The sequence below is a fragment of the Akebia trifoliata genome, chromosome 4, assembly GCF_017979445.1.
Source record: "Akebia trifoliata isolate Shusen 1 chromosome 4, ASM1797944v1, whole genome shotgun sequence".
NCBI classification, from domain to species: Eukaryota; Viridiplantae; Streptophyta; class Magnoliopsida; order Ranunculales; family Lardizabalaceae; genus Akebia; species Akebia trifoliata.
In genome coordinates this window covers 39,986,572-39,995,715 of record NC_141378.1, presented here as the reverse complement: position 1 = coordinate 39,995,715, position 9,144 = coordinate 39,986,572, and the positions used below count along the sequence as shown (strand labels likewise).

The 9,144-nt window shown below is 31.9% G+C and overlaps 1 long non-coding RNA gene across 3 annotated transcripts; it reads left to right on the top strand.

Moving 5' to 3' along the window:
* The first annotated feature begins 4,977 nt into the window (after positions 1–4,977).
* LOC147404950 (uncharacterized) lies at positions 4,978–8,737 on the top strand. Of its 3 annotated transcripts, XR_015178004.1 has the most exons (4): positions 4,978–5,237; positions 5,316–5,383; positions 5,794–6,995; positions 7,086–8,737. It is a non-coding gene; the product is annotated as an uncharacterized LOC147404950 (long non-coding RNA). The 3 variants fall into 3 exon arrangements; XR_015178003.1 differs by having other exon boundaries at positions 5,832–8,737; XR_015178002.1 differs by having other exon boundaries at positions 5,794–8,737.
* The last annotated feature ends 407 nt before the right edge of the window (positions 8,738–9,144 follow it).

Here is a 9,144-nt window from a genome sequence, read left to right as displayed (position 1 = left end):
ATGACATCCATTGATGAAAAAACTAATACAGTTTATTACTTGTACTCATGGTACTTGTGCTATCCATCTCAATTTGTCTGATATGGTATTCCTCGGGATACTCAAATCTTCTTCAACCCATTTTTAATCTATGGTATAAAGTCGTGGTAATGCTAGTCTTGTAACTATTGTTTATCTTTCGATTGCTTGGTTGTTGTAATTTCTTGCAAATTTGACATATGTTTCCTATAAGTGATTAATAGACACGTCATTAGATATAATAGATGATATTAGAAATTAGAAAAGAAAACTAAGTTTGAAAGGTGAATTTACTTATTCGATATAAGGTTGAACATCATTTATGTTCTACAAAACATATCGATATGCCATATTCTTTGATAAAAAGATCTATTTCAATGGTACAACTAGATAAAGGCACACCACCCACAAGTAAATTATCATATTTTATAATTTCTATTTCCTTTATTATATCACATGATGTCCCAATTTCATGTACCCTAGATAGGTATACTGTGCAAAATTCAACTACTTCTTCTACGATATAACATTTAACAATGCAATTTTCTGATCGTCTTCGATTATGTACGTAACCTTTTAAAACCTTCATGGCCCTCTCAAATGGATACATTTATCAAAAATGAATTAGACCACATAATTTGACATCTCTTACTAGATGCATTGTAAGATGAACCATGACATCAAAAAATGAATATGGAAAATATTTTTCAAACAAACATAATGTGATTACTAGCTCCTGTTGTATATAATCTAATATTTCTACATCAACCACCTTATTACATATAACATTGAAGAAAATATAAAATTTACTACTAGCATACCTAATGTGTTTGGGCAAAATCTATTGTATTGTTACGGAAAGTAATTGCTACATCAAAATATGACAATCATGGGATTTAAGACCGTACAACTTTAAGTCTTCCATTGAAATACTATTTCTAAAATTTGAAGAATACCTAGACGACACCTTAAGATCATATAGTATTTTGCAAACACTTCTTTTTTCGATGGTCGATAAAGTATAGCATGTTGGTGGCAAGTATGATCTATTCTCTTTTACCTTTGGTGCCAATTCAATTCGTATTCCGATATCTCAAATATCCATACGACTCTTTTTCTTGTCCTTCATTTTTTTAGGTATGTTAAGCTATGTTTCAATAATTCTCTCACATACATTCTTCTCAACGTTCATGATATCTAAGTTGTGTTAGACATGTAAATGTTTACAACACTAGCGATAAAAAATATAATTTTTTTTTCAAAAAGAAGTTGTTTTCAAATCTTTTAGTCAAACCGTCTTTTTTTGTTCCTTTTTTATTTACTTTGATAGACTTTTCCCAAGAGATTTTTCTCTCCTTAATCTGTTTTAATCTCTCTTCACTGTTTAATGGTTTTGGAGATAACCGCTTCTCTAACTTACCATCAAATATTTTTATTTATTTCTCCATTGATGTGACTTTGGAAGATATTTTTAATGACCTATGTATATAATCTTTTTACTGTGTTTCAATCTATGAGAATTTGTCTCTTTTGCACATATTAAAAAAATATGATATTCCTTGGTAATAACACAAGTTTTCATATGCAGGAAAGTCATTGATCGTCAACAATAATATCGTTTTCAATGTAAAGAATTGTTTTCAGTATGCATCATAAGCATCAATACCAACTTTTCACAAAGTTTTTAAGTCATCGACTAGTAGTACTAGATAAATGTCGATTTCATTATCATATTACCATGGACCCGATATCAACAATATTTGCATCATAAACTACCTCTTCATGCATAACCATAGTGGAAGGTGGTAAGAGATCATTAGAACGGGCCAACAACTATGTGGGTTAATTCCATATATTGAAATGGCTAGCTAGAAGTTTCTTGATTCTGAAGTAAACTCTAGCCACTTATAGTTTATTAGTTTTTATGATGGAAAATTAGTTGGGTAACATAGTTTACCATCATCTAATCTTTCACGATCATGTTACGTTAGATCATTCGTTGTCTGTTTAGATGTAAATCATTTCCTAAACCTCAGGATAATCGAAAAATACTATCGAATTTTTATAGGCACGCTTTTGTTTATCTATGTCTCATTTCGTGTTAACTATCATCTCGACGTTGCACAGATAGGACATACTTCGGTAGTATTGTACTCATTTATATATAATATGCAATCATTAGGACATGCATGTATCTTGTCGTATTCTGTTCTCAAAGTTTTTAATGTATTCTTGGCTTGATGAATTGAAATAGGCATCTCATTGGGGTTAGGAAGTATAACTCCTAATAATTTTAACAACTTTGAAAAGCTTTTATCCGACTAACTATTTCTATCTTTTAAGTTCCATAATTTCACCAATACTGATAATTTTGTAAATTTTGAGCAATGAAGATATAATGTTTTTTCAACATCTTCAAGTAATTCTCGAAACTTATTAGGATTACTTATAAATTGACCGTATGCTGCCTCAACCATCCCAACTGTGTCGTTAACATTTTCATAGGCCACATTTTGAACATTTGACTAACAATTGAATTGTTGTACATGTACACTTGTCAATATTCTTTTGAGAGCTTTCTCTCCATGAGAAACCTATGAACGATATATTATATTTATCCCATTACTAAACAAATGATCTTTTATCTCCTTCAACTTATGTTTTTTGAAGTTACCACCCCTTCTACATAGATATCGTATTGACTTAAGATCATTAGCATTGTTTGATGCATATTCTATAAATTGTTCAACCCTTTCCTCATATTCTACTAATAATCAATCTTCAGACATCTAAGATTTGTTCATCAGTAATATTCATGAAATATTCCAACTTTAAACACATGTCATAAAGTAAAAAAAAAAAAAATCCTTTCATACATTCAATATATATTTTTACAATCTGGATATAACCATCCACCTCTAAACATATACCCAAACTAATCTTTTTTTCTATATTTTCTATCTATGTGCATCTCATTCTATCCCTACACATAATGTGGCCATTAATTCATGAATTAAATCTAAACATATGAAGTATCACAAGTTGTAATAAATATTGACAATAACAAGTAAAAACAATAATCAACTATAAAATATACATATTAGAAAGATAGTCGGGCGTTTTGTTCACAATAATTAAACAATAAATCTAATTAATAATCTGTATTAAGAATTGAGTTGTAGTCAGGGGATCGCATGTGATATCACAAGCTCATTTCCTAAGCATCAAACTTCAAGGATTGTTCTTAACCTTGAATTATGTTTCTAAACCCAATAATCAACTCCAACACATAAATATTAAAAAGATAGTCGGGGGTTTTGGTCACAATAACTAAATAATAAACCTACTTAATAATCTCTATTAAAAATTGAGTTGTGGTGAGTAGATCACATATGATACCACAAGCTCAAAGATTCTTTTTAATCTTGAATTATGTTTCTAACTTCAAATGGTAACTCATATAATTGCAAATTGATTCTACTAATAAAATTAATCTATTTTATCAATATTAAGTTTATGTACTTCTTGATTCACAAATTATTCTTAATATAATAAATAAACAAGTTTCGGTATACATGCATAAATATTAATCCTTAATAAATACATTTCGATCCCTACAATACGACAAGAATTATAGCATTATAATACATTCAAGCAATTATATTGGTTCAAGGAACTTTGGTTGCAGATGAAGAAGTTGAAGGAACTATATATATAACACAAATACACAAGGCATAAACATAGCAGTCAAAATTTTAGTAAGTCAATATCAATGGTTTATCCCTCAATAAGATGACTTTTGGAGTCAATCTTTGCCAAGTCTCCTCGCAACACATGGTCAAGAATCTACCCTTATCATTATAAGGCCTCCATTAAAGCTGGTTTGAACTGGAAGCCAAATAAATAGAGCAACTCACATTTGGTGATTTTTAGTTCACTTGTCAACAATTTGTGCCCTTTTCAACATTTCCCAACACAAATTCCCTCTCATTTCTCTCTAAGTAACTTACTTTATGACTTCAATTATCCACAAGAGACTAATAAAGTGAAGAAAATAAAATGGAACTATAAAACCATACATATAAAGATGTTTGCCCATAACCATAAGGAGAACAAACCATGACCAAGGAAATATTCGAGATTCTAGTTGAACTGCTATTGTTTCTTGAGCAGAGAACCAAACCCAAAACACAAAGAAATCTTCCAAAATATAGAAAAAAATGTATCGATTCCAAAGGTGAGAAGATACATCTTTTTCACCTTGAAGAGTGTCTTCAAAACAATGTGATTTCTATATGTTTCGAGAATGTCAAATCCCATAACACTACAACATTTTTGATTTATAGCGGCGGTTTATAACAACGGATAATTTTATCCGCCTCTATAGGTAGATTTGTTGCAGCGGAAAATTTTATCCGTCTCTATAAGTGCATTTTTTTGCAGCGGATAATTGTATCCGCCGCTATAGGGACCTATGCATACGCACCAAATTTCACCCTAAGCAGTATTTGTTTATTCAATACATATAGCAGCGGAAAACTATATCCGCCACTAAAAAAAAAATCATTTTTTTTAATAAAAAAAATTCAGTTTAGAGGGTTCTCTTTATCAATTTTTTTTTTAAATTGAATATAGCAGCGGATTAATATATCCGCCACTATAAAAAAATCAAAATTTCTTTTTTTCGATTTATTGAATTTTCTTTATCAAATTTTTTTTAAAAATTAAATATAACAGCGGATTAATGTATCCGCCACTAAAAAAAATCAAAATTTTTTATATAAAAACTTCGATTTAGTGAATTGTCTTTATTAAATTTTTTTTTTAAATTTAATATAATAGCGGATTAATGTATTTGTTACTAAAAAAAATAAAAAAAAAAAATTTATATATAATTTTTGATCTATAACGTCAGTTTATAGAGGCGGATATCTCCTTCAGCTGCAGTATGGTATATATTTGGCAGCGGATAATTTTTTTCGCCGTTACAGGTACTTATGTAATACTCTCCCCTCAATTTATTTAGAAAGGGCAGCGGAAAAAAAATCCGCCATTAAAATATACTACCTTACGGATCGAAATTTGACTCGCGAAGAAGAGCTGCGAAAATCCTTTTCCCTCCCTCATTTTCCCCCTCATTCCTTCTTCTCTTTCATTCTCTCCCGTTTTCTCTCATCTGTGAGTGGTTGTGAGATTACTTCGACAAGCTGGATTGCAAGGTAAGCTCTCTCTCTCTCTGTCTCTCTCTCTCATGTTTCAGTATATATTGAACTCTTCCTATTTGACGGGCTTCAAAGCATCGTTGAGTTCTTTCTTTGAAGCTCAAAACAAAGACCAACCACGCGATCGAAGAAGAGCATTTAAGGTACATTAGATGATTTGATGCAATTTTCAATTTTTTTTCCTTTGAATCTCTTTCTATGATTGTTTCTCTAGAAGGATTCATTCGATTAGCTCTGATTTTCAGCGAAATAATGGATTTATTGGGTTTGATATTCACGATTGAGTTGTGTTATGATTTTTTTTACATTTTTTTAAAACCTTTTATAGTTGTGGAGCTTTTCTTGTTTTGAAAGGAGAAAAAAATCAAATTTTTTGTTAAAATTTTGGGTATTTTAGGGTTTGAAAGAATCAAATTAGATGTATTGGAAGTTTTATAATGGATTTGAAGTATTTTCTTAGGCTTTTTGTTGTTGTTGTTTGTTGATTTTAATTTCTGGTTTAACAGAGCTGCTGGAACAAAGAATTTGAGTTTTTTTTTTTTTATTATAATAGGGGTTTTAAAGCATTCATCTTCTCTATCTGCTTATTAGTAATTAGAGGTCAAAAAGAGAAATTTTTGGACTCAAAGGAGGGGAATTTTGTAGAGGGAATGGGTGATCATCTTGTTTTATATGTGGATCGTCTCATAACATCTGAAACCTTACAATCCATCCAAGGGGATCCTTTTTGGACTCAAAGGAGGGGAGTTTTGTTGAAGGTATCCTTTTTTTTTTTTTTTTTTTTTTTTGGTTTTTTTGTAACCCCTTCTTCATTATGTGTATATGAACTTGTTTTTTATTTTAAAATTTTCTTTACATGGAAGAACATGATTCGTTTATATCTTTGGGATAAGGTTTTGTTGTTATTGTTGTAGAATTATTATGAGCCGTCTTCCTACTATCCAGATTTGGAACACACCATTTTAGGGGTGTGAAAAGAATTTATTCTGCACTTCCCACGAGGAGAGATGAAAATCAATCTACTTTCCATTTTAATTCTTTGTTTTCATCTATGGTTTCATAGGACTGGAAAATATTTGGGTATTATTATCTATTAGATTTGATTTTGTGAATTTGATTTTATTAGCTATTGTTGATGGGTATTTGTTGATTTATGTCAATATCAACTAATGTTATAATTGAGAATTTAAGGAGTCATTAATGTTTTTTCTTTTTGTTTTGTAATTGGATGCAATCTATTATTGTTATTTGTGTGTTTAAAGTTTTAAATTTCAAGCTTGAATTTTCCTGGAAGCTCGCTTTTATGGTCTTTCTGTCTCAAATCCCCTAGTGGCCATACCACTTTTTTTCTTTCTTGGATGAAAATACTACAATTATCTTTTTGTCTCAATCTTCAACTCTTATTACTCCTCACTCGTTGCATGCATCTAAAGTTGATGCCCTGGCCCCTGGCTGCCCTATGGCACATGTCTCGTTGTTGATTCATTTTTTTGAACTTCATATGGAATCTCAACAGAATCTAAACCTTAGAATTGTTTGGTGAAATGGAAGCAAATGCATAAGCACTCGGGCTCCAACCAACCTTGGCTGGTTGAAGTGAACCCACCCTTGGATCAACTCTCAACCCAAGCACAAATCAACTTGAACTTGAGCTTCTAAATCAGGGATGAGTTCAGGTTTGAGTTGTAAGTAACTTTGGACTTCTTACTTACCAACTAGAATGTGAGGGATCCCTGCCAGATTGATTGGGAAAGGGTAAGAAAATAGGATATTGTTTTAGTTCTCAATTCTTATTTGCTTATTTTCTGTTCATGTTATCATCCTGTATCATTTGGGTGTGTGCAGGCCAAAGAAATGTTGAAGAACTTGAGGGTTAAGGAGATTCACAACAATATGGAATTCTAGATCTTAGGGGAGCACAAGCTCACTTACTTGAGATCCTTCAATTGAAAAATTACTGACATGTCTTTATCAGCTATCTTTGTGTTATCTCTGATGTGCATGTGTTCTATCATATATTTGTTGTTACAATCTATGGACTTCTGTAGAGCATAGGCTGACATGAATAAATATCAAGATAGTCCAATGGGTTCTCACCTCCAATTCACCAACTAAATATCAACTTTGGTAGATGCTTCTCCCATCCAGCTTAGATTTCTTAGAGGATTGATATATTGTTTTGAGATGGTGTTTGGTCTTGTCCTCTCCAATAGTAAGGTGGTTGGGATCAGGATTTTCCTAGAATGATTAAGTTAGCTATGGTCTTGGGATTGTTAGGACTTTCCTAGAATGATTTAGGGCTATGGGGAAATGGGTGATTGGTCGAAATATGCTTCCAAAAATTTGGCTTGAGAAAGTAGGTTTATGTGCACATCTTATGGAAGCCAAACAACAAAATATATATATATATTGTCATTCTGTACTTATGTTATTTGTGGCATCTTCTGAAAGTTTAGCTTTTTCTCTGCAAGCGTGACAAGTTATTTGCCTTTTAATTTAAAACTGAACTGTTTGATGTTATTATCTCTTTGATATAATGTTTAGATCAAAGATGGTTTTGGAGAGAGGAAGGATCTAGTCGTGACTGTGATGTCTGCCATGGGAGAGGAGCAGATCTGTGCTCTCAAGGACATCGGCCCCAAGTAGTGTTTCTGTTAAGTTCAGACACTTGTTGAAACTTCAGCTGAAGTTTTTCATCTCAAGCTCTTTATGGCTTGTGGTTTCAAAACATAGACTAAATATAATATATATATATATATTCATGGTGGGTAGTACTATATGTACAGTGTTAGTCTACAAGAAACAGATACTTCACTGCTTGTAAGTGGAATATGAGATCAAATGTCGAGCACACCAGGAGCAAATAACAATCTAATCCGATAGATAGGTTTCATAAATTTCATAGCTGAAGAATGGAATGAAAGTGGGATGATTCCAATTGAGTTCTTGATATAGTGGCCATAGTTTCATAGTGCAAACTTCACCCCAAGTAAGAAGAGTATACATGAAGTGGGAAATGACAACCTTAAAATAACTTATTCCCATGATATTTAAGGACATTTACTTATTCCACAAACAGCTCTTGTCAATTGATGGAATTTAGGGATGTCTTGATTTCATATGAAGTAGGGGGAAGGTCTATCGTATGGTTTAGGTACTCTTTCCTGCCTTAGTGCTACACTAGACTACAAGAACACCATGGTTAAACATTGAGGCCATGTGTCTGATCCACAGATCCTACAAATATTTATTGAATCTGCTAACCCTTATTGTCACCAAATTTGTTGGGATAAGCTATCGATGATGGGTTTGATGAACTTGTGACAAATCTTATATCCCTGCTATAGTTGTCACATGCCATTATGTTACTGTAGGCCACCATGCCATCGCATATTAAACTGATCCAACACCCAAAAATTAGACCATTGGAGCATCAACTTAATTTTTATTATTAAAGCCTATCTTCTTTTATAATTTATAAATACACCATTCCTGTACCACTCAAAGCTGTTTCTTCACTCTTCTCTTCTACCCCACATATAATTTCTTTAACTCATACCACATGTTCACTACTATCCTTCTATATTTGCATCCACAGGAATAAAAGTCTAAAACTATTCAAGCTCATTTATATATTGGTGTATGTTCATATATCATAGTTAAATTAACAAAAAATTCTTTTTTTTTTTTTCACCTTTTTGAGTTTATGCATTTTTACATTCTTACATTCTTCATCCAACAAGGGCTGCAATGCCAAGTGTAATGGCCACACCAGTCAAAACAATGGTGAAAAAGGCCATCATCTTTTATTAGAGATTCTGGTATTGTGGTTTGTGCTTTAGAACCAAAAGTATAATCCAAAGCTGCTTTCTTTCCTTTTGTCTCAGAGCATCTTCACTAAAAA